The sequence below is a fragment of the Hypanus sabinus genome, chromosome 10, assembly GCF_030144855.1.
Source record: "Hypanus sabinus isolate sHypSab1 chromosome 10, sHypSab1.hap1, whole genome shotgun sequence".
Lineage (NCBI taxonomy): Eukaryota > Metazoa > Chordata > Chondrichthyes > Myliobatiformes > Dasyatidae > Hypanus > Hypanus sabinus.
The window spans coordinates 128,037,759-128,063,874 of record NC_082715.1 but is presented as its reverse complement, the minus strand read 5'-3'; the positions used below and the strand labels follow the sequence as shown (position 1 = coordinate 128,063,874).

Here is a 26,116-nt window from a genome sequence, read left to right as displayed (position 1 = left end):
TTAGGCGAGTGGATGACAATCTGGAAAATGGAGTAAAATGCGTAGGAAAATGTGAAATTGTCGATTTTGGCTGTGCGTCTGAGAAGAGACTACAAGTGTTTGAAGTAAATGGTGAAGTAGTTGATATACTGGGAACTTCAGAAAATTAAAACCAAAATTCAGGAAAGGTTTTATTGCAGTAGCAACTTGGATCTAGTCCAATTTACCTTCCGGTGCAGTGGGTCCACAGCAGATGCCATCTCATTCATCGACTCTTCACTCAACTGTGAAGGACCTGGACAACAAAGGTACATACATCAGGATGCTCTTCAGCATCCCCACAAAAATGATCAATAAACTCCAAGACCCTGTCCTCAATACCACCTTGTGCAACTGGATCCTCAGTTACCTCACTTACAGACCCCAGTCAGTTTGGATTGGCAACACACCTCCTCCACAATCCCCATCAGCAAGTGTTCACCATAAGGCTGTGTGCTTAGCCTGCTCCACTCACTTTACACCGTGTGGCTAAGCACAGCTCCAAATGACATTCAAGTTTGCTGACAACACCACAGTTGTAGGCCAAATCAAAGCGGATGACGAATCAGCATACAGGAGGGAGGTTGAGAATCTAGCAGAGCGCTGTCACAACGCCCACCATTTACTCAACGTCAGGAAAACCACAGAGCTGATTATTAATTTCTGGAGGAAGACACCAGAGGTCCATGAGCCAGTCCTCAAGGATCAGAGGTGAGAGGGTCAACAAGTTAAAATTTCTCCATGCTATCATCTCAGAGGACCTGCCCTGGGCCCAGCATGCAAGTGCCATTACAAAGGAAGTATGCCAGCACCTCCAGCTTGCAAAGGTTCAGCATAACATCTAAAACCCTGATAAAATTCTATAGACGTGTAGTAAAGAGTATCTTGATTGGCTGTATCACAGCCTACTATGGAAACACCAATGCCCTTGAACAGTGGAAAGCAGCATCCACCATCAAGGACCGTCAGCACACAAACATGGTCTCTTCCTATTCCTGCCATCAGGAAGAAAGCATAGGAGCCTCAGGACTCTGACCACCAGGTCCAGGAACAGTTATTACCCCTTAACCATCAGGCTCTTGAACCTAAGGCAGTAACTACACAACACTGAACTGTTCCCACAACCTATTCATTCACTGTCAAGGATTTGTCATCTCATGCTCTCGATAGTTATTGTTCATTTATTGTTATTATTTCTTTCTGTATTTGCACAATTTGTCATCTTTTGCACACTGGTTGAACACCCAAGTGGTGTGGTCTTTCATTGATTCTATTATGGATTTATTAAGTACGCTCGCAAAAAATGCATCTCGGGGCTTTTTATGGTGACATATGTGTACTCCGATAATAAACTTACTTTTAACTTTATGTCATCCAAGTGACAGAGCTCTGAGGAGCAGAGGGATCGGGGGGCCCCCAAGTGCACATCTTACACAAGGCTTATTTGGAATTAATAAAGTAGGCCAGCAGAATATAATTTGTTCCTAGTGGAGTTGTTTACAAAAGTAGAGACGTTGTGCTTCAATACTGGAGAGCATTGGTGGGATCATACCCAAAGTACTGTGTACCTTTGAGATAGATGCTTTACCATTCAGAAGTAGTTCACAGAGGGCCTGCTGGCCAATATGTGGAACGGGTGGATGTCTCATGGGTGAAAGGCTAACGTTTGCTGCCATTTAGAAGAACGAGCGGAGGCTTGATTGAGATGAACAAGATTCTAAAGCAGGGATTCCCACCCATGAACCCCTAGGTTAACAGTAGGGGTCCGTGACATAGATACGGCTGTGAACCCCTGTCCCAAGGGGACTTGATACTGGTGCTGTTGGTGCAGAAGGTCTTCTCTTCTCCTAAGGCAATCTAGAACACACATTCAAAGCACAGAAGCGGCAACATCTTCTCTCTCATCCGGTCAGATGCAGGAGATTCTCTGCAATACAGGGGAAAGTCTCTTCGTTTGCCCGGACAGGGGCAGCACAAGCTCACGTGCCACCCGTCAGCTCATTCCCTCCCCCACCGGGGCACAGTGACTGCACTGCATATTGTCTGCAAGATGCCCAGGCCACCCAGAGCCCAGTTTCCGCCAGGGTAATGAAGCCCATCACCATCACATACCGGGGGGGGGGGGGGGGGCGTTGCTATGGCGATCATGTAATGGGCCCTTATTTTTGCTTTAATACATTTACAAGCAGCTCAAAAAGTGCACGTTTTAAATCAAAATATTAAAAAATTTGACATTATGCATCAGACTCCTAATAAAGACTTGTGCTTTATACTGTTTGAAATAAAGCATAAACTTTAAAAAAAAATTATTACCATTTATACCTTATAGTGCCGGATTTTAAAACCATCCAAACCTCAGTTTAAAAAAAATGAAGAATTCAGCCTCTTTCTCAGCTCATTTCACCATCTTATGAACATCACTAACTTCCATTAAATGGTTGTTCAATTATCTGTTAAATTGAGATCTGCGTTTTGCTCATTATTCAGACCACTGATATACACACGCAGCTCCAGAACGAAACCTTTTACACCCCCCCCCCCCCGCCCCCGCTACTTGGGAAAAAAAAATCTTCAAATTCCAACCGTTTCCTCAGAAAAAATTCGAAAATCAAACTTGCTACTCCTCTGCTTCCACATCCCATAAATCAACTGGAGGAGCTCCTTCTGTGTTGACTTGACAACAACATACTGGAAAAGACAGCATACAAATTGTAGTTTGCTATATCTGTGTCATTATCGTATTTACTTCAGAGATTTGAAGTTCCCAGTTTCAAGTCCCATGATGGCCATGCACATAGAGGGCTGCCTCTATTTGGACTAGGCAATATAGACACAGACAACACCTCAGTTTAAAGATCCTAAGGCACTACTTCAAAGCAGAAAAGGGAGTTCACATGTCTCCGCACCAATATTTATTCTTCACTCAATATTACTAAAAATAGATAAGTATTAAGTAGATATTTGTGGGTGAAGTTAACCGCTGAACTTCCTAAAAAAACACCTGAATAGTTCATCAGTTGTAAAACATTTCAAGAACCATAGAACGTTACAGCACAGTTCAGGCTCTTCAGCCCTCCATGTTGTGCCGACCCATATAACCCTTACAAAAAGTACTAAACCCACACTACCCATAACCCTCTATTTTTCTTTCATTCATGTGCCTGTCCAAGAGGCTCTTAAATACCCCTAATGTTTTAGCCTCCACCACCATCCCTGGCAAGTCATTCCAGGCACTCACAACCCTCTGTGTAAAAAAAAACTTACCCTGATGTCTCCACTAAACTTCCCTCCCTTAATTTTGTACATATGCCCTCTGGTGTTTGCTGTTGGTGCCCTGGGGAACAGGTACTGACTATCCACCCTATCTATGTCTCTCATAATCTTGTAGACCTTTATCAAGTCCCCTCTCATTCCTTCTATGCTCCAAAGAGAAAAGTCCCAGCTCATATGACTTGTCCTCCAAACCAGGCAACATCCTGGTAAATCTCCTCTGCACCCTCTCCATAGCTTCCACATCCTTCCTATAACGAGGTGACCAGAATCGAACACAATACTCTAAGTATGGTCTCACCAGAGATTTGTAGAGTTGCAACATGACCTCTCTACTCTTGAACTCAATCCCCATTAATGAAGCCTAGCATCCCATAGGCCTTCTTAACTACCCTACCAACCTGTGCAGCGACCTTGAGGGATGTATGGATTTGAACCCCAAGGTCCCTTTGTTCATCCACACTCTTAAGTAACTGACCATTAATCCTGTACTCAGTCTTCAAAATGTCAAATAAGTGTCAAAATGCAGTTCTTTCAGTTTGGATACCTCATGTATCAACAGACAAATGGTTGACTGGGATAAAGGAGGGAGCGTCACACATTGAACAAAAGTTTAGGATCTCAAAGTTAAGCAAAATTTATTATGGGAATACATACACATCGCCACATACAACTCGGAGATGCTTTCTTTCCCTGCAGGCACATTTGGCAAATCTATAGAACAGTAACTGTAAACATCAGAAACTGTAAATCGTAAACAAACAGTGCAAACGGAGATCTAAATAAAGAACATGAAATGACAAGATAAAAGAGTCCTTAAATGAGTGGAGTCATCCACATCTGTTCGAGAGCCTGATGGTTAAGGAGTGGCAACTATTCTTGAACCTGGTGGTGCAAGTCCTGAGGCAACTGTACTTTCTACCCGCGTGGCCTGGGTGGTGAGAGTCTTTGATGATGGATGCTGCTTTACTATAGAAACATTTCATGGAGAGATGCTCAATAGTTGGGAGGGTTTTTAACCCATGATGTACTGTCTTACAGCCACTTGAAGAGGTAATGACCAGTCTTGACTGGATATTTTCCAAAGTCTCACAGGAGATATTGCACATACTAGTGTAACCCTTGGAGTAGGTTTCAAAGCCATACCCTTTGGAATCGTGCCACTAAACTGGGCAAGGCAATGCTTTTGGCTTCTCTGACAAAAGATCCCATCGGTAATAATACTGACAAGAAAGTGGGAGGCAATGCGGCCTAGTTGATACTAACCAGCCAATTAAAAAGCAAATTAACTGATCTTCACTCCCACAATCTCTGCAGCTGGAAGAACAAAATTAAAGTCAACAGTAACAGGCTAATTAGCCTCTTGCGCCTGCTCCAGTGTCTACAGATGATCCTTCTCCTTGGTGCCACATCCCAAGTCTCGCCTAACATCCAGAAATGCACTAGGTGACTGAGCAACAAAAGCTGCAAAATCTTTAGCAAAGTCTTCCGAAGGCTCCCCACCCCCCTTTGAGAAGAGGCATCTTTTCTCACCTGTCATTATGTCTGTTTCTGCGCTGTCCCCCCCACAAAGTCTTTTCTATCTACATACAGTACCTGCCAAAATATCCTTTACACTTTGTACCTGCATCCACCAATTCACCTGGTGCTTCATACCCACTACCCTTGAGTGAAAATGTTGTCCACTGGGTTCCCTCTCATTGTAAATCTAATGTTCTCTAGTTTCCTTCTCCCCTTCCTTGGCTGGGGGATAGAAAGAGTGGTCAGCTCCTTATCTTTGCCGCACATGATTTTATAAACTTCTGCAAGGACAGCCCTCAGCCATCTGCACTCCTGGGAAAAACACCACAGCCTACTGAGTCGCTCCTTCCATCCCAGTAGCCTCCCTGTGACTGGCTTCTGCACTCTTCCAGCTTGGAGACATCCTGCTTATAGATAGGAGTCTAGAACGGGTCAGAATACTGTCTCACCAATCACTTACGCAGTTGAAAATGGCATCCCAGCTCTTTCACTCAAAGCCCTCAATGGCCAGTGTGGCTGACTCATTCAGAGGCTGCAGACTTGATCATGCGGGCAAATGGGGCACCAAAAGTCTCCCACTGAAGTTCATCAAGAACCGCAGACGAGTCATGATGCCAAATGAAAATTATGTCCTGGGACAGACCGCACACCGGACAGCCCTACAACCTGTGATAGCATCATCCTCCTATTCATCTCCAGTTCTCTCGAGTACCACAGAGTGAGCTGCAGGATTTGGACCACATGGTCACTGTGGCCAACTAGTCCAATTCTAGCATTTTAATTCTCACCCTTGTTTACTGTTGGCTGTCCTGGGAGATTCCTCAGAGTAATCCCAGATATCACTTTCCTCTTCTGAACGTGGAGGGTCTTTCTAAATTCAGCACATCAATATGGTCCTTCTCTCCCCCAACCCAGGTTTGGCTTTGCTAAGATTCCACCTCTCAACTTTGCAAGATCTTTGAACTTTCTGGTGCTAAAATGCCATGATATGCAATCATTGAACAGAAATACCTCCTCTAGTACTGAAACTGAAAATGCTCTTTTTAAAAAAAACCTTTAATATATTCTTTAGTTGGATTTGAATTGTCACTGTGCCAGATTCCTGTCTGAAAGGCAGGCTTCTCCTTACCCGGTTACAATTTCTTCTCCAATCCAAACATACAATACTTTTGAAGGCCAGATATATGATCCACCAAGCAGGAAAAGACAGGTCTACAACTGCTGGTCTCTGAAAACAAGCATTCTTCTGACAACATGTAGCAAACTGAACATGTCAGAGATTCTCCTATCCATTCCATCCCGGTCCAAGACCAGCTGCTGACATGGTATGGAATTTCACCTCAATTTTTAAAAAAATCAGTCTTTCAGAGCTGGTTCTAAAACAAACTTTAGATTTTCTTTAAAAAAAAGGCACAATGGAAAAAGAAAGACACCTCAATTTACAGGCTATCGTTGACCAAAGATAAACATATAGCACTTTAACTGAATGGAATGAAAGCAAAGGCTGAGATTAGAAGAGGCTTTGAAAATCAGAATCAGAATTAATATCACAGGCATATGTTGTGAAATTTGTTAACTTTATGGCAGCAGTAGAATGAAATACATGATAATACATGATTTTTTTTTCTTATTTTTAATTTCTTTGTAACCTACTATGAGTTTGGGAGGCAATTATATGTGGATTATTAACTCTTTGTATTTGTATTTTAACCTATTAATTGTGTTCTCTCAAGCTCTCTGTACTCAAAGTTTTTCTTATTATGCTTGTTTGAAAATAAAAAGATTTAAAAAGAAATACATGATAAATAGAGAACCAAAACTAAGTAACTATTTAATAGACATATATATTTACTTACTGTTAAGTTAAAATAAGTGTGCAAAAAAAACGCGCAAAAAGGTAGTGAGGTGGTGTTCAAGGGTTCGATGTCCATTTAAGAATCGGATGGCAGAGGGGAAGAAGCTGTTCCTGAGTCGCTGAGTGTGTGCCTTCAGGCTCCTGTATCTCTTTCTTGACGGTAACAGTGTGAAGAGGGCATGTCCTGGGTGGTGGGGATCCCTCATGATGGACGCCGCCTTCCTAAGGCACCACTCCTTGAAGATGTCTTGGATACTATGGAGACTAGTACCCATGGTGGAGCTGACTAACCTCACACGCTTCTGCAACTTACTTCGATCTCGTGCAGTAGCCAGACGGTGATGTAGCCACTCAGAATGCTCTCCACGGTATATTTGTAGGAGTTTGAGTTGACAAGCAAATCTCCTCACAGAATCCTGTGTCAGAGTAGCTTGGGAGAGTACCTGGTGGGTTGGTAGACAGCACATACTGCAGTCACAGTGTGCCGGAGGGAAGGACTATCAACTGGGCTACTTTGCTCTGGATGCCCCCGAGCTTTATGACATGTTCCAGCATGATCCCAACGTGCCTTACAGATGCAGGAACTGGTTCACTGATGCCCAAAGCCACATAGCTCCCTTGGCACCTCAAAAGGAAAGACATGATCCAGTCTGCTCTGATGGTAGTCATGGAGTAATTCAGCATGGAAACATGAAATACAGCCAAGAGGAGCAGCCCCTTTAGATAATCAAGAGGCTGCAGCCATGCTTGCTCCATACGTGATGCACCATCAATAACTCACACTGAGACGTAGGCGAGATATCGGCTTTTATTGACTGGAAGAAGGAACCAGGAGTGAGTGTCTATCATACAAGGTCCTGGAGACTGAGGCCGATCTTCAGGCCGCAGGTCTCCTTTATACAGGGGCCTGTGGGAGGAGCCACAGGAGCAGTCAGCAGGGGCGTGTCCCGACAGGCACATAGTTCACCACATTCACCCCCCCTTCGTTTGAAAAAGTCCTCATGTAGCGAAGGTTCTTACAAGTCAAGCCGATCAGGCGGTCGAATCTGTCGCTGCGATCTACGTAGCACCGGCTGTGACCACATAGGTGCCGGCAACATTGGCGATTGCACAGGGGACGGGGGTTGCGCGTGTTCTTGCCCACTAGGCGCCGGTGATCCCTCATGCATGTGCGAGGCGCCTGGTATAAATGCGTACGAAACGCCCGGTATACAAGTGTCGTGAGGAGTCTGTGTAGGGCCTGGTGAGTACGGTGTCACCTCTGGTGCAGGGTTCACAGTTACCGGAGAGCCTTCAGGGTAGTGGTCTGCTGCACCTGCGGGTGCCAGGTCGCGGATGGAGACCGTGTCCTCCCGCCCATCAGGTAAGACCACGTAAGCATACTGGGGGTTCGCATGGAGAAGGTGAACCCTCTCCACCAGCGGGGAGTATTTATTGCTCCTCACATGTTTCCGGAGCAGCACTGGCCCCGGGGACGTCAGCCAAACTGGTAGGGTGGTCCCAGTGACAGACTTCCTGGGAAAAGAGAATAGGCGTTCGTGAGGGGTGGCATTGGTGGACGTACATAACAGAGAGCGGATAGAGTGCAGTGCCTCAGGGAGGACCTCCTGCCATCGAGAGACCGGCAACCCTTTGGACTTGAGGGCTAAAAGTGTGGCCTTCCACACTGTGGCATTCTCCCGCTCTACCTGGCCATTACCCCGGGGATTATAACTCGTGGTCCGACTGGTAGCAATGCCCCTAGCTAGCAAGTACTGGCGCAGCTCTTCACTCATAAAGGAGGACCCTCTATCACTGTGGATATAGCAGGGATACCCGAACAGAGTGAAGAGCTGGCGCAGGGCTTTTATGACGGACGTGGCAGTGGTGTCGGGGCAGGGGATGGCAAAGGGGAACCGTGAGAACTCGTCAATAACACTGAGAAAATAGACATTGCGGTCAGTGGAGGGAAGGGGGCCCTTAAAGTCAACACTCAGGCGTTCAAAAGGGCGGGTGGCCTTGACAAGTTGTGCCGTGTCAGGACAGTAGAAGTGCGGTTTGCACTCGGCACAAATTTGGCAGTCCCTGGTCATCGTCCTGATGTCCTCCAGGGAGTACGGCAGGTTCCGAGCTTTCACAAAATGGTAAAATCGGGTGACCCCCGGATGGCAAAGTTGTGCATGAAGGGCGTACAGCTGGTCGAGCTGTGTGCTAGCACATGTTCCCCGGGATAGGGCATCAGGGGGCTCATTGAGTCTGCCAGGCCGGTACAGGATATCATAGGTGTAGGTGGAGAGTTCTATCCTCCACCGCAAAATCTTATCATTTTTGATCTTGCCCCGCTGTTGGTTGCTGAACAGGAACGCAACCGAGCGCTGGTCGGTCAGCACAGTGAATCTTTTGCCAGCAAGATAGTGCCTCCAGTGCCTAACAGCCTCCACTATGGCCTGGGCTTCTTTCTCCACCGCGGAGTGCCGAATTTCAGAGCCTTGGAGGGTGCGAGAAAAGAATGCTACTGGTCTGCCTTCCTGATTAAGGGTAGCAGCCAGAGCGAAATCGGAGGCATCACACTCCACTTGGAAGGGAGCGGTCTCGTCTACTGCATGCATCGTAGCTTTGGCAATGTCCGCTTTAATGCAGTTGAAGGCCGCGCAGGCCTCAGCAGAGAGGGGAAACGAGGTAGACTTGACCAGGGGGCGAGCCTTGTCTGCGTAATGGGGGACCCATTGGGCGTAATAGGAAAAAAACCCCAGGCACCGTCTGAGGGCCTTGAGAGTGGTGGGAAGAGGGAGCTCTAACAGGGGGCGCATACGTTCGGGGTCAGGCCCAATAACCCCGTTTTCCACGACATACCCAAGTATAGCAAGGCGGGTGGTACCAAAAACACACTTGTCCCTGTTATAAGTAAGGTTCAGAGCTGCGGCCACTTGGAGAAACCGTTGGAGGTTGGCGTCGTGATCTGGCCTGTCATGACCACAGATGGTGATGTTATCCAGATAGGGAAATGTGGCCTGCAGTTGGTACTGGTCCACCATCCGGTCCATTTCCCTCTGGAAGACAGAGACACCATTCGTGACACCGAAAGGGACGCGCAGGAAGTGATAGAGCCGGCCGCCCGCCTCGAAGGCGGTGTAGGGGCGGTCCTCTGGGCAGATGGGGAGCTGGTGATAAGCGGATTTCAGATCTATTGTCGAGAACACCTTATACTGAGCAATCTGGTTGACCATATCCGCGATGCGGGGTAGGGGGTATGCGTCAAGCTGCGTAAACCTATTGATGGTTTGACTATAGTCCACCACCATCCTATTTTTCTGCCCAGTCCGAACAACAACCACCTGGGCCCTCCAAGGGCTTGTGCTCGGCTCAATGATCCCCTCCCTGAGCAGCCGCTGCACCTCCGACCGAATGAAGGCCCGGTCCCCCGCGCTGTACCTCCTGCTTTTGGTTGCCACAGGTTTACAGTCAGGGGTCAGGTTGGCGAACAGCGGTGGGGGAGGGATCTTGAGAGTGGAGAGGCTGCAAGTGTCGGTAGCGCAGCTGTTGGCCTGGTTCTGGATGGGATGTGTGTGTCCGTGTGTGTGTGTGGTCAGTAGCGGGGTATGTGAAGAAGTCCCACAAAACTGAGGATTCTTGACAGTGAGTGGTGGGAGGGGCCCGTCGTATACCATAGTCACACTTTCGAGATGGCTCTGGAAGTCCAGCCCCAATAGCACAGGTGCACACAGATTAGGCATGACCAGCAGTTCAAAGTCCCGATATACTGTGCCTTGCACCACCAAAGTCGCTACACAACCCGCCCGGATGTCTGCGGACTGCGACCCAGAGGCCAAATGGAACCTCCGACTGACCGGCCGCGTTGCAAGTCCGCAGCGTTGCACTGTGTCCGGGTGAATAAAACTCCCAGTGCTGCCCGTGTCAAACAGGCATCCAGTCCAATGCCCCTCCACCTGGATGTCCATCATGGATCTTGCAAGCTGGTGTGGGGCGCTTTGGTCGAGAGTCACAGTGGCCAGAGTTGGATCGCCGTCGGGGTACCCGGTCAGCATCCGAGGGTCGGGGGCGGGGCGTGCTGACGTCGACAAAGATGGCCGCCCACATCCCGGCATGCAAGATGGCGGCCCCCACGTTTCACCCGCAGCGTTGCACCCCGCTCGAGGTTGAGACTTACAGACCTTGGCGAAGTGGCCCCGCTTTCCGCAGCTGGAGCAGGTCGCTTCTCGCGCTGGACAGCGTTGTCGAGGATGTTTCTTTTGGCCACAGAAATAACAAAGCACGAGTTTCTTACGGGCCACAGCCGTGGTCTGGGTCGGGGAGCTCGTGGAATCGCGACTGGCGGCGGCGTTGGCGAATTCGCTCCCGGGAGCCGGCGGTGGCGGGGTCTGAGGCGTCCACGAAACCGGCGGGGAATCGCGCGACTGGACAGCGTCGGCGTTATGCCGCGCAGCTTCTAGAGCGTTGGCCTTCTCTATCGCCGAGCTTAAGGTAAGATCCGAGTTCTCCAGCAGCCGCTGGCGCATGTACACTGACCTCAGTCCCATCACAAAGGCGTCTCGCACCAGCAGCTCCGCATGCTGTTCTGCCGTGAGCGTCTTGCAGTCACAAGCTCGGACGAGTGTCTGTAGTGCTCGGAGAAACTCAGCGCACGATTCGCCAGGCCGCTGTTGCCGGGTAGCTAAGCGATGTCTTGCGTAGACGGTGTTCACCGGCCGCAGGTACTGTCGTTTGAGGGCGTCCAGTGCCCCTTCGTAGGTCGGCAGGTCCCGGATAAAGGAGTAAACTTTGGAGGAGACCCTCGAGAGTAGGATTCTGTGCATAACGGCGGGTTCAGTCGCACGAAGCTCCGCCAAGTACGATTGGAAGCAGGCAAGCCAGTGTTCAAAAGTGAGAGCCGCGTCAGGGTCTTGAGGGTCCAAATCCAACCGGTCCGGACGCAAAACGGGTTCCATGTTTTAAAACTTCCAGTCAATAAAATTGATGCACCATCAATAACTCACACTGAGACGTAGGCGAGATATCGGCTTTTATTGACTGGAAGAAGGAACCAGGAGTGAGTGTCTATCATACAAGGTCCTGGAGACTGAGGCCGATCTTCAGGCCGCAGGTCTCCTTTATACAGGGGCCTGTGGGAGGAGCCACAGGAGCAGTCAGCAGGGGCGTGTCCCGACAGGCACATAGTTCACCACAATACGTACATGATACACTGACCAGTATTGTTCCCACTGTGGTTAGTCACCATGGTACAACAACCCATGTCTGCTTGGGTCAGAACACTCCTCTCCCTTCGAGAGAGATGTTGCCTGGATTGGGGAGCATGTCTTATGAGAACAGGTTGAGTGAACTCGGCCTTTTCTCCTTGGAGTGATGGAGGATGAGAGGTGATCTGATAGAGGTGTATAAGATGATGAGAGGCATTGATCATGTGGATAGTCAGAGGCTTTTTCCCAGGGCTGAAATGGTTGCCACAAGAGGACACATGTTTAAAGTGCTGGAAGGAGATGTCAGGGGTAAGTTTTTTTTACTCAGAGTGGCGAGTGCGTGGAATGGGCTGCCAGCAATGGTGGTGGAGGCAGATACGATAGGTTTTTTTTTTAAAAAGAGGCTTTCAGATAGGTACATGGAGCTTAGAAAAATAGAGGGCTATGGGTAAGCCTAGTAATTTCTAAGGTCGGGACCTGTTCGGCACAACTTTGTGGGCCGAAGGGCCTGTGTTGTGCTGTAGGGTTTCTATGATTTACAAATGGTGACCATGAGACATATGCATCCGCCAAATATTAAGACAATGGAGTTGTGTTAAATGGCCTGCATCAAACCAGGCAACTATGGGCTTAAGTAATTTGCACAAGTTCAGGGAATCTTGCTATTAGTTTGTCCCAACAAAGGTATTTGAACATTCAGAAGTGTCTTCCACTACAAATATGCAACTCAAAGGAAGCACTGTCAACCCAAAATATTGAAGCAAGCAGTGTCATTGTAACTACTGAAAGTGTTTTGAATCATCCGGGACCACTTTTGATGTGAAGTGTATAAAAATGTGATGTACTTTTGAGTTTGGGAGAGAGACACCACTCAGAACACAGCAATGGCAAACCACTTCTGTAGAAAAAATATTGTCAAGAACAATTATGGTCATGGAAAGATCATGATCACCCACATCATATGACATGGCATATAATGACAATGATGACTGAAGGTCCTACTGTTACCTTCAATCTTAAGGGTATCAAAATGTGCTGTACTTTTGGGTTTGGGAGAGTCCACCATGAGCGTCTTCAGAAGAGTATCTGCTTGTCATGATGAATTAAGATTTCTGTATCACCAGCTTCGGTGTCACTCTGGAGACTTTGATCACAGTCGCAACACTCCCACAATGCTTTGTTTGTTGTTCCAGATTTCCAGGATCTCCATCGTCCTGGAGGAGTTCAGTGGGTTGAGGGGGTTGGGGGGGGGGGGGGGAGAAAGGAATTGGTATTTTGGGTTGAAAGCCTACATGACTGAGCGTGGTGGCTGGTACAAAGAGAAGGGAAGTGGTGAGACAGGAGTCCAAGGTGATTGGGAGACTGAGGATGGGGTACAATGACAAGCAGCAGGTACCAAGGAAGGAAGGTGAGCAGGGGCGAAATTGGGAAATAGTAACAGATAACAGTTGGGGGCAGATCAAAAAAGGAAAGAATAGTGAGAGGTAGATGGAGCAAGGTAACAGGAGGAGATTATGAATGTCAAAACAGTGGCTGGAGGGAGATAAACGGGGAGTTAAACAAAAGGTTTCCCTGGGCTCTGCTGAAGACCTCAGCCAGGGTTAAAACTCAGGCTGTAGAGTTCAGCTTGCACCTTACAGAGTGCGTGCAGCAACGTTTTAGCCGCAGGGCACATTGCAGTGCCCACAGTAACCCGAGCTCTGGCACAGTGAGATGGGTGCCCAGTCGCTGCTGCGCTGGGATCCTGCTTATCCAAAGGACCACGTGCTCCAGGTGGTGACCGACTGAGGGCAGCCCACTCATTGCGGCACCAAGAGTGAAATGGAAGCCATCTGGTGGAGTGGCATCCTTGGGCTGGGAACGGAATTGGTAACGTCCAGGTTGGAACTCTGTATCGGGAGGAAAAGAAAAGATTCCAACCAACGTCTAGTCCTGAAGCAGGATTTCAGCCCAAATTCCTTTGCCCCCACAGATGCTGCTCAACCTGCCAAGTCCTCCAGCAAATGTTTGTTGTTCCGGACACCTGTATCTGCAGTCTCTTATGGCATTTTCAAAGCCTCCACATGAACTGACTGCTTGGGAATCTTCTGGGATTATGGTCATACCCAAGTGCCCTAGAGAAAGAACGTATAGTATCCATAGACACCATGCAGGCTTTTCCCGGGACTGTTGGACACCGCAAGGAAGCGAAGATGGTTCACATTTAAATCTTTGAAGAAAATTGCATGTAACAGCACATTGCCAGGTCTCATGAAGTGCTGGGCAGGGGGCTTCAGTGCGTTCTAGTTCAAGATAAAAACGTTTACAACTTGAAGGTAAAATTCAAGTTCACAATAAATTTATTATCAAAGTACAGTTATGTCACCATACACAACCCTTAGATTGAATTTCTTGTGGGCAAACACAGTAAATACAAGAAACACAATAGAATCGATGAAAGACCACATCCAACTGGACAGACGAACAACCACTGTGCAACAAACTATGCAAACACTAAATAAATAACAACAATAATAATAAATATTGAGGACACGAGATGAAGAGCCCTTGAAGTTGAGTCGAGAGGTGGTTGTTAACTGTAATAGTGGAATACTGGGGTATTGTAAAACTGTGATGCTGTAATCACTGAATAAACATTTGAAAAAGGGGGAAAAACAAACAAAAAGGAAAGCCAACACGTGACCAAGGATGGATCCTGGGGATGAGGCCGGAGGAGATGAGTGCAAGCAGTCCGCGGACCAAGACAACGGACACGGCGACAGCGAGTGGGGTTTCCGGTCGATGGACCGGGGTGGGATCAGCCAAGTAGCCAGACATTAGGGCCAAAGAAAGGAACAACACTGGGGCTGGCAAATGAGAGAGAAGAAAGGGGACTTGATTTAGAGAGGTCCTAATCAAGTGCTGTGTTAGCAAAAACGTGGCTGAGCTCAGAGTGATCAGTGATGGTCCCTCCAGGGACAATACAGTTCAAATACAGTGGGTTAGAAAAAAAGGAGTAACGAACAAGAAATTATTTCATCCTGGGAGTGTAATTAATCATACAGTACAGAAAGAAACAGGCCCCCGTTGCCCAACACATCTTGCCCATTCACTTGCATTAAGTCACAATCATTTCACTTTGCCTATCCAGGTACTTTCCGAAATGCTCTGCAGACATGATTGTATCCAATCTCACCCCTCCTCGGTAGCGAGCTCCAGATACCAACAACTGAAAAGTTTGCCCCTCAGATCCCCTTGAAAATCCTTCCCTTTCACCTCAACCCTACGGTCGCTTGTTTTTTAACCATTCTGGCTCTCCACGGCTTTACAATTTCATGCATCGGCCAGGTCAGCCTTCAAATCCCTCTGCCCCAATGCAGTCAGTTGCAAAGGCCACGCAGTTCAGTGAAGACTCCAGGTTACAAGAACAACACAAAATGGCCCAGAAACAGTGGTCACCATGGCTCACTGCCAGTAACGTCAATTTTCAATCATGTGACACTTTCAGTCTTAACGCCAAGGGACTTCGTTACTCGACACAGCCAGACTGAACAATGGATTTACAGGGAAAGAACAGGTGCAGGAAGATAACAAGAAACAAACAGTCAAGAGACTACTTTGGCCTGAAACACTGAAATCAAGCCTCAGGAGCAAGCGACGAGGAAAAGTGGGATTAGACTTACAAATTTCTCAGACGATCATTCATCAACGGCAGGGCCCTCCTCTACCAGGGCCCTTAGTATTTCTTACCATCACAGTAGCTGGCAGTTCTGCAACTTCAGCACTCGGGTTTCTATAGACTGTAAATCACACTCAGCAACAGAAAATCAGCCAGCAACTGGGCCAGCATTTATCTCCTCCAGCAAGTCACAGCACAAATCCCACTGGCCTGTTTCCGCCTCTTATCAAATGCTGACAGATTCCTGCTTCAGTCACAGCTGTGAGCCACTGACCTGCCTTGTGCAGAGCTTTCCTCCCTACGCCAACTGCTCAAATTGAATTTATCGTCAAGTACACTTTGCTTTGCCACCCCAATTCAATTGTTCTTGATGCCACAACTGCTACAAACACACAGGCTTTGAGATTTTAAGCATTAAGTCAAGATTCTCTTGCAAGGGAGGGTTTACATCTGGCTTGTGCAGGGCCACCTTGCTCCTCACTGCATCATGACATCTAGGACAGGATTAGGAGAAATTTCTTTAATGTTGAACATGTGGAATTTTCTATCGCAGAAGGTCATGGCGGACAAGTCATTCTAAATACTTAAGGAGGCAGGTAAACTTTGACAGTAGAAGATTTGGATTTGGAGAGGTGGGAAGAGGGTACTTAAGTGATGGTCAGTCACGACGGTGTTGAGTGTTAGAACGGATTTGAAAGGCCAAATGCCCCATACCTATTCCCATTTTGTAGGCTTCTATTTGCCAGAGAACTAAACTCTTCTGAAGCACAGGCAATGTTGTTACACAGAGAAGCACAAAACGGCGTGCAGCAGATGAAGACAAGACACACCAGAGAGTCTGGAGCAACAAGTTGCAGGAGGAACTCAGCAGATCAAGTCCAGTTGGAAATCTTCAATTAAAACACTGACTGTCCGTTTTCTTCTGTAGATACTACGTGACCTGCTGAGCTCAGTCGTTCCTCAGTATCCGCGGGGGATTGGTTCCAGGACCCACCCCACAGATACCAAAATCAGCAAATGCTCAAGTCCCTTATATAAAATGGCGTAGTATTTGCATATAACCTACGACATCCTCCCATGTACTTTAAGTCATCTTTAGATTACTTACAATGCCTAATACAATGTAAATAGTTGTTATACTGTATTGTTTAGGGAATAATGACAAGAAAAAAAAAGTCTGTACATGTTCAGTACCACTGTTCAGTACCACATGTTCAAAACCATTGTAGCTCTTCTGGGAATGCTGATGCTGATCGGCATCAGCTGATGCCGATTCTCCCATGATCCTTAAGTTCTGAGGCTGTAGTGCTTTACATAGCTAGCCAGCCATCCCTTACCAGCCTTAAACTCCTTCCTCTTGCTCACAGCACAAGTAGCGAATGAACGAGACGCGAGGCGAACGATGCTCAAACAACGAGTGCTGGAGAGAGACTGAGGATCTGTGAAATGGTGGGAGGCTACAGCAGGGTATGCCTCCACAGCACTTCATTCGTGTGGATTCAGTGTAGTGCGCAGCAAATTCAAGTTTTGCTTTTTGGAACTTACTGGAATTTTTTTTCCTGAACGTTTTCGATCCACGGTTGGTTGAATCCGCGGGTACCGAACCCGCGAATACAACTAATTACTGGGCAAGGGAACCGTTAGGTTCTGTAACTCCAAAGTGAATCAAAACAAAACACGGGAGCTGGGAATTTGGGTATGCTTAGTTTTCTTTAGAGAGGTGCTCACACTTGTCATTCACATGCATATAACCCATATTGAATTAGGTAAACATCGAATGCTTAATCAAACCATATATTTACAAATATCAAATACACTACACTCCTCCCTGCTTAGGTATAAACTCTAACCCAACACAGTAACTTTTAAGTTATCCCATTCAGGGGCTAAAGATTTAATGGCCATGGAGGATATATTACTCGTGATGATAATGTCTTTCGGGCTTGGCAGGTGAGACTTGCGGCTGTGAAAATCTCTGGTTCTGGGTCATCCGGTTGACTCTGGGATTGCTAGTAGTTCTGACAGCTCCGGACACATTGGCATTCCGAACAACGCACGGCAAGGGCAAGCTGCTCGACCTGCTGATCTGTCGCAAACCACCAGACAAGGCTTTGAGCCAATGCTTTCGTTCTGACCACGCCTAGATGACTAGCGTGGAGCTCATCCAACACTTCAGCTCTCACCGTCAATCTACACAAGGCAGTCATGTCACGGGCAAGTTCATCCCGGTGCTGGTAAAAAGTGGGGAAGTGGAATTTCTGCTGCCATTTTGGGTGGCCATACAGAACCGAGACAGTGTGAGGGCTTTTCTGGTGTGTCTTTGGATCATCTCTGCCATAACACAGCAACGTTAGAGAGAATACATCAAGGGGGAGCATCCTCTTTTGGAAATTGTTCAGCTATTGCCTTTTCTGAGGGCAAACAGAACCATCCATCAGCATATCCATGATTAGTTGTTCCGGAGTTCAATCTTGCAATTGTGTCCTCTAAGAAGCAGAGCCCATCTCTGCATTGGTTGATGATCAATGATGAAGGTAAACTCTCTCCCATACGTTTAACACCCCAAACCAGACTCAAGGCCTCTGCCAACCTGCGCAAATTTTTTCTCTGCAGCAGTAAGTGAACGGGATGCAAAGGCTACTTCCATCACTCATAACGTGACATGACTGTACCTGTACCACAAGGCAAAGCATCACAAGCAAATCTCAGTGGACGAGCTGAAGCGTAATGTGCAAGTATCGTGCCTGGTGCCACCATTTCCTTCACCGTTTGGAAAGGTGCCTCAGCTTTGTCCATTGCCATTTCTTCTTGATCTGTAGTAAACACAGTAGCCAGGTTTGGCAGGAACCTGTTGTAGTAATTGACAAATCCCAAAAAGGACCACAACTGTGACACATTCTTTGGCCTTGGGACACCACTACCGCTTGAACTTTCTTAGCACACTTAACCATATAACAATCACAGCACAGAAACAGGCCATCTCGGCCCTCCTAGTCCGTGCCGAACTCTTAATCTCACCTAGTCCCACCTACCCGCACTCAGCCCATAACCCTCCACTCCTTTCCTGTCCATATACCTATCCAATTTTACCTTAAATGACACAACTGAACTGGCCTCTACTACTTCTACAGGAAGCTCATTCCACACAGCTATCACTCCCTGAGTAAGGAAACACCCCCTCGTGTTTCCCTTAAACTTCTGCCCCCTAACTCACAAAGCATGTCCTCTAGTTTGAATCTCCCCTACTCTCAATGGAAACAGCCTATTCACGTCAACTCTATCTATCCCTCTCAAAATTTTAAATACCTCGATCAAATCCCCCCCTCAACCTTCTACGCTCCAATGAATAGAGACCTAACTTGTTCAACCTTTCTCTGTAACTTAAGTGCTGAAACCCAGGTAACATCCTAGTAAATCGTCTCTGCACTCTCTCTAATTTATTGATATCTTTCCTATAATTCGGTAACCAGAACTGTACAGAATATTCCAAATTTGGCTTTACCAATGCCTTGTACAATTTTAACATTACATCCCAACTTCTGTACTCAATGCTTTGATTTATAAAGGCCAGCGTTCCAAAAGCCTTCTTCACCACCCTATCCACATGAGACTCCACCTTCAGAGAACTATGCACTGTTATTCCTGGATCTCTCTGTTCCTCTGCATTCCTCAATGCCCTACCATTTACCCTGTATGTTCTATTTGGATTATTCCTGCCAAAATGTAGAACCTCACACTTCTCAGCATTAAACTCCATCTGCCAACGTTCAGCCCATTCTTCTAACCGGCATAAATCTCCCTGCAAGCTCTGAAAACCCACCTCATTATCCACAACACCTCCTACCTTAGTATCATCGGCATGCTTACTAATCCAATTTACCACTCCATCATCCAGATCATTTATGTAACCCTTATGCATCAACGGTGTGACCACAATAAGTGATGTTTGATGACGTCGACTCAGGCCTGAGAGGCCAGCGTTGGGCATTTTCATGCCTTACAAGGCGCAGAACGAAAGACCGTGTGGTGCGCTTCTCCTCACACAGACATTTTGCAGTATTTTTCTTTATTTTACGAGGTCTAATTGCGAGCTCAACACTCAACCTGGCACAGATGGGAAGCGTACTCGGGAACTGGATCCGAACCCAGGAACCTCCGTTCCGGAGTCCGGCTCTGAAGTCACTGCGCCACCAGCCAGTAAGTGATGCTTAGTTTAAAGAATTCACACTTGTTTAGCCCACAATCTTCTAAACTTTCTAACACTCGAGATGTGGGAGAAATTCAATTTTTATTAGCTTGCTATTCGCTTCTGGTGTAAGCCATAGTGCTCGCTTTCACATTGTAAAATTCAAGGTTACACTGTCCTGTGTCACCCTCGTCACCATCAGAATTTTCCATCAACAGCTTGCAGATTAGTGCTCTTTCTTGAAACTGAAACTTGTTTTTTTTAGATTTTTCTCTTGCCTGTGCTGTGCTTTGATTTCTGTCTGCCTGACGTACGTCTTGTACTTGCCCTACTTTGTTGTATTCTCTGCCAGATTTCCTAACCCGAATGCCACAATCTGTGCGGACTAGAAATAACACCTCCACCTCGCTGACAATCAGCGCTGGCGCACCACAGGAACGTATAGTTAGCCCACCGCTCTAGTCTCTCTACTGCCATGACTGCGTGACCAGGCATGGCTCAAACACCATCTATAAATCTGCTGATAATACAACCATAGTTGACAGAATCTCAGATGGTGCATCTTGCTCCTGTACACCCTCTCGTCACCACTTAGTTGAGTGGTGTCGTAGCAACAACCTTGCACTCGATGATGGCAAGACCAAAGAGCTGACTGTGGATTTCAGAAAGGGTATAACAAGGGAACACAAACCAATCCTTACGGACGGATCAGAAGTGGAGAGAGTGAGCAATTTCAAGTTCCTGGGTGTCAATATCTCCCAGGATCTAACCTGGTATAAAGGCAAAACAGCACTCATATTTCATTAGGAGTTTGAGAAAATTTGGTTTCTCACCTAAAATAGTTGAAAACTTCGGTAGATGTACCATGGAGAGCATTCTGACTGGCTGCATCACCGTCTGGTATGGGAAGGTGGGGGGGGGGGCTCCTGCACAGGACCGAAGCATGATGCAGAGAGTTGTAAAATTAGTCAGTTCCATCATGGGTAATAGCATCCATAGTACCCAAGACACCCTCAAGGAGCGGTGCCCCAGAAAGGCAGTGTCCATCATTAAGGAACCCCACCACCCAGGACATGCCCTCTCCTCATTGTTACTGTCAAAAAGGAGGTACAACCTGAGGCACACCCTCAGCATAGAACAGCCTCTTCTCCTCTGCCATCTGATTTCTAAGTGGCCATTGAACACATGAACACTAAATGAATACTTCTCATAAATTAATTTCTGTTTTCACTATACATGAAACAAATAAATTTTTTTTAAAGTATGGTGTGTACACACACACACACAAACTTGCTGTAATTCGTTTATTTTCTACATTTATCATGTATTGCATTGTACTGCTGCCACGAAAGTAACAAATTTCACAACATGTACCGGTGATATCAAAATTGATTCTGATTCTGAAGCCACACACACAAGATGCTGGAGGAACTCAGCTGGCCAGGCAGCCCGTATGGAAAAGAGTGACCCGTCAATGTCTTGAGCCAACAGCCTTCAACAGGACTGGAGAAAAAAAAAGGGTGCCTTCCGATTCTGACGTTTAACTTTAAAATCTGCATTGCTGTCACATGTGCGAGGCCCTGCCATACTAGTAACACATTTTTGTCTGGCCAGGCAGGTTTTTGCTTAGAGATTGCAATTTTGTTCATGATCACTTTCATTCCCTGACACTAACTCAATTGCATCTTTGGCGACTGCTGCCATTGTTAATGCAATTTCAACTGCTCTTTTAAAATGTGAATTGTGCTCCAGTTAGGAGCCATCTTTGAATGCTTCCTTGTAAGATTCCACAGACCAAACAATTTCTCAGTACATCATTGAGCCCACCACTGAACTGACGATGCTTGGACAAATTCTTCACTTCAGCCTTGCAAACTGAAATGGACACCCTTTCCTTTTGATTCCACTTTTGAAACCTAAAGTGTTCTGCAATCAACAATAGTTTCAGTTCTAAACATCCCTGCATTACATTCACGATGTCAGCAAAGCTTATTTCATCTGATATGATTGGAGCAGTTAAACCCTTATGGAAATTGTGTGCTTTTCCACCTATTATAGTCAGCAAAACTGCTACTTATTTATCGGTCATTCCATTTGTTTTAAAATACTGCTCAATTCATTCAGTATACATTGTCCAGTTATCTGTTTTGCAAGCAAACACATCTATCTTTCAGATGTAGCCAGCCATTTCTGTTTACTTATTATCAATTATCACCCAATACTCACTGTTTATGAACCTGTTCAGTATGTTTTCTGCCCCTTTTAAAAAAAAAGAACGTTTCTCTCCCCCTTCCAAAGAAAAATGTTCTGCACTCCAAGTAGGTAGTCATCTGGGGTTGGATTCAAAACTTCCTCATCACCACTGTTATGTTTTGAAACTCCAAAACTAATCAAAAGAACAACAGGAGCGGTGATACAGGTCGACTTACTTTTCTTCTAATGAGACAGTCACACATGACCTGGTGGCATAATGATGTATGGCATATATGTAATTCTTACATACAACCAATAATGAATTTTCTAAACAAGCTTAAACACTTACAATATTACTCACATATTACTGAAATATTGAAAGCACTACCGGAACTCTTTTTAAAATGCTAGAGCCCCGGCTCCCCGTGGGGCCACAACGAAGCATCAAACCAGATCAAGAACACCCGGAGCCAGAGGAACGGACTGCTCAGCACTCCCCCACCATTCCATCTCATGGACATTTTCACACCTCAAACATGCTTGCATGATGTTACCTACGGAGTGTGGGGAGACCAAATCAAGGCGTGCAAAATTAGTGGTCTATATTAAGTTGGCAGTATCCAGCACTTTGCAATTATTTACTGTAGCCACTCCCAGGAAACTTGCAAATGCAAAAACAAATAACCACACAACACAGTGATACAACTGGATTGAAAACACTGTCTAAAAAGGCCCATGCAAGTGCAAAATTGTTGTTGTAAATCCTCTTACATATGCTTGGAATATTTTCCAACCCCCAAGACTAAAGTCTTCTTTTATCTGATTAAACAATTGCACAAAACACAGACTAGAAACTGAAGCAAATGTTGTTGCAAAGCTGACCAAGGTCTCCAGTGTCACACAATGGTGGTCACAGTTCCTCTGCATTTTATGATAAGACTCAAGGCCAGGCATTGTCTTACAAAAGATACAAATGCTTACTGGCAAATGCAATTCAGTGGAGTCTGGTTAATTGGGACACATCTGGACCAGTACATTTTGGCCCAATCAAGTGGCTGCCCAAACTAGCCAAAGTTTCATGGAGGTTAGTCAAAAGGGTATAAAAAGGCAAACTACCGTTTAACTAACAAATTACGTATTTAAATGAAATACAGAACAAATTAGAACACTACTAATACTATAAAACTATTAGTTCCTAATAGACACGGGAGGAATTCACCCGGTGTATGCTGCTGTGTTCTGCTCATTAACTGTCAGCGAACAACATCAGCCCAAACATTTAGTGTAGATAATGGACTGCCTTCATATAACACTTCTGATCATTGCATCCTCCAAATCTTCATTTTCATTGTAACATTCAAGATGATTGCCGATGCCTTCAAATTCTTCATAGTTCCTAACTAGTGAAATCATTTCATTCCCTGCCATTTCTGGCATCTCAAATCCTGAACGCTTGACACTGCAGTGAGCAAAATAGTTCCCAGCTGTCCTCCTGCTGATTTCTCACCACAAATATCACTGCTTTTTGAAAATAAATAGATGCAACTGATGCCATTTAAAAACTGATTGCTCCAAGTATGGTGTAGAGTCTAACAGCTGTACAAGTTGATATGACTGACACTAGTTAGAAATTGTTCGGCAACAGTCACCTGTCCCAATTAAGTGGCATAGTGTCCCAGATAAACAAAGGAAATCCCGGCTATTTTCTCAATTAATTTTTGTTCTTTAAGAATTGCCCCAAATAAGAGGTTACCCCAATTAACTGTTAATTAACTGAAATCTACTGCAACTTGAAGCAATGAAGGGAGATTGAGAAGTCTACATCTGCTCTCTGTGGAGAGCGTGGGCGATGTTGAAGTCACGGCAATTCCTAAGAGAATAGGCAGATTAAGAGATCCAGTTGTGTGGATAATTAAACAGACCCCAAACTGACCTGATGACTAATCAGAATGGCACTCAAGCGAGAGGGAAAAACCCTCTGAAACCTGACCTTTGATGACCAAAATCCTGGTCCAACACAGCATGGCAAGACACTGTCCAACATGTATTTATTTCTACAATCCCAAGGATTTGATCATGTAAGGTATCTAAAGAATCAATCCCGTCGGATGACCAGGCTGCAGCTGCAGATAAAATATAAGCAACAGGTTATGTTTCAGAGCACTACACAATCTAGGACCAACCTGGTGTCCACAGATCCCTTGGTTAGTGGTCAGGGTCCATGACATAAAAAAGTTTGGGAACCCCTGGACTAAGGGACACAGGGCATGGAAATAGTTTCTATTCAGCAGTTTTATGCAGCCAGCGGTGCATGGTCGTTATCATGTGCAGTGTTGTATGATGCAGGTGATCATGGTCTTCCATTTCTCTTTAATCTGAGAAGTTCCACTAAGCAATTCAAAACTTTTGCCTGTCCATCCCTTGATGTAGGTCATGAATATCAGACACTGTCAACCGCAACTTTTCTTCCATCAGTTTTTCCCATCCCTGCAAGATGTTCCAGCTACTCTTTCCTCGCTACGTCCCAGAAATCCCAGCTGCCGTTTCCTGATTGATGACATCAGCTCTCTTGTTATTCCGGCTTTTCACAACACTTCATTTGTTACTCTGTCCTTCCATAATATTTTCATCATTCTTCCCAAAAAAAAACACATTTCTACAGCTTTGAGTCTTCCCTCATTTTGCTTTGATATTGACCGACGTTCACTTCCATATGTTAGTGTGGAATAAGCGTAGCACCACAACATTCTAAGAGGTGCACATGACACAAAATGACAGGGAAGGAAAACTCATTCAAGTAGAACTTCACAAGCCTCTTGAAGTGTTGCAAAGCATTTTTACAACCAATGAACCCCTTCGGCGTGCAATCAGTGATGCCCAGGTAGTTAATGGAAGCAAAACCAGTGGTGAAGAAAGTCAGAGAAGAGATCAGATGTTGTCTTTTGAGATTCACCTCAAATGGAATGAAGAGACTTTGGAGACATTGAACCAAAGCTTCATAACCAAAAGATCTCATATTTTCATATTTAAAATTTTTCCTTGCCACACAGATTGAGCCCAATGAGTCTATACCGATTTTCACAGCAACTTCAATCCCATGTCTCCATTTATTTCTCCTTGTAAGCCGTGCACTCATCTTAAATACTAACTCTTGACCAAGATTTTGTCTCATCCAAGTTTCAATGCATTTGAATGATGTTCAAAGTGAGGTATCTTGTTAAAACAAAAGCTTATCCAAGGAGCAGAACCCAACCCAGACAGATTAACCTTTCTAAAGCTTGAGAGAGAAATACGTTTATCTGGAAGGACCTTAGCAATCCCTTGAGTAATCGTCCACAACAATCATTCCTTGCATTAGAAATAAAATTACCCTTCTTGTGCCTTCAGCAGTTGTTTTACAAAGTTATCCAGAAAATTAACTCATTGGGAGAAAGCTGCTTAAAATGTTTGGCTTTTTTATTTTTTTTATTAAAATGCTTGGCTTTTTAAAAAAAAACCATATAGAAGTACAGTGATGTTAGGGTGGGGGTGAGGGAGCAAACAGGGGGTAAAAAAAAACAAGCCTGTATCAAAATTAAGTGCTTTCAACTACAGTTTTTCGAACAGAACACTGCGCTCTTTATTTGGGGCTTGGGAAAACCAAGGGTTGAGAACTCAAAAGTACCACTGGTTGAGGTGCGGAGGCGATCAGAAAGGAAAAAAACCCCAGCCTGCCACCGGAAGCAAGCGAATGACGCCAAAACGTCGGACCGGTACCATCTGCAGGTGGGACACATCCTCGTACAAGCTGAGGTAGTATGAAATGAGGGGCGAGTACCGGAGGTCGAAGTGATCGTACCAAATCCTGCATCCTGGAAACTGTTGCACCTAATTTAAACCCACATCCTGCATCAGCAATCTCACTTCAGCAAAAGTTAACATTTCAAAGGCCACAGCTCTGTGGTGAGAACATCCGGGTTGCATTTCTACAATACTCTGTGATAGCTTTCAACTGAAATGTGCAGGGCACTTCTGGGCACTGAAAAGATGGTCAGAATTAACGTTCAAAGCAAATGACTGAAAGCATGGGTACAAATTAAAGATAATACATAGCTCACAGAAAGCGGTATTCTTACAGAAGATTCAATGCAATAAAATATCACGAGATGTTTCTGAAAAGTGCAGTGAAACAGATCTGACACCATCACACAAGGGCACGGGACTGAGTTTAGCTTTCAGAAAGATAGGGAGCTGGTCGGTTA

At 45.8% G+C, this 26,116-nt stretch overlaps 1 protein-coding gene across 5 annotated transcripts in view; it reads right to left on the bottom strand.

Annotated features, from left to right (window-relative positions):
• Nucleotides 1-26,116, bottom strand: part of LOC132401091 (tyrosine-protein kinase Fyn) — a 233,108-nt gene that overhangs the window by 192,503 nt on the left and 14,489 nt on the right. Inside the window, exon 1 of one of the 5 annotated variants that reach the window (XM_059982917.1) lies at nt 207-230. The exons of the other annotated variants lie outside the window; for them this stretch is intronic. The gene's annotated coding sequence lies outside the window, so the exon portion shown is untranslated. Of the gene's footprint in view, nt 1-206; nt 231-26,116 lie in introns of those variants that run through there. 5 annotated transcript variants of the gene reach the window in all.